This window comes from Triticum aestivum, unplaced genomic scaffold, assembly GCF_018294505.1.
Source record: "Triticum aestivum cultivar Chinese Spring unplaced genomic scaffold, IWGSC CS RefSeq v2.1 scaffold14699, whole genome shotgun sequence".
NCBI lineage: Eukaryota > Viridiplantae > Streptophyta > Magnoliopsida > Poales > Poaceae > Triticum > Triticum aestivum.
In genome coordinates, this window is record NW_025229942.1 from 2,655 (window position 1) to 3,171 (window position 517).

General features: G+C 48.5%; 1 pseudogene; it reads right to left on the reverse strand.

Annotated features, from left to right (window-relative positions):
* Positions 1 to 517, reverse strand: part of LOC123175205 (cystathionine gamma-synthase 1, chloroplastic-like) — a 9,637-nt pseudogene that overhangs the window by 1,243 nt on the left and 7,877 nt on the right.

Sequence of the window (517 nt, forward strand, 5' to 3'; positions counted from 1 at the left end):
TCCTGCAGTAATTCAGTTGCAGTGCAAGTGGTAAGCTTTAAAATCTAGTTTTCTTAAATAAGAATGAGTGCTAACATATGTACTACAGTTAATATATACTACATACCGGACTAATGGCGCCGCCGAGGTCGTGATGCCACGCACGGATCCTAGAGATGAGCGCATCCGAGCCACTGATGCATCCTGCAATGACCTGAAATGGAATGACACGATGAGAAGTCTTAAACTACATTGACACTACTAGTGATCATGGAAGTAAAGGAGCAAAATGGCAGTGTAATTGTATGATCTACGAAAATACATCTGATCTAGGGTAGCTACTCACGTCGTGATGGCCGGCAATGTACTTTGTGGCAGAGTGCACGACGATGTCGGCCCCGAGGGTGAGCGGCTTCTGATTGATGGGCGAGGCGAGGGTGCTGTCGATGCACACTAGAGCCCCTTTGCGGTGACACAGCTCCGCGACGAGCTTAATGTCGATGCACTTGAGGTGGGGGTTCGTCGGACAGTCAGTGTA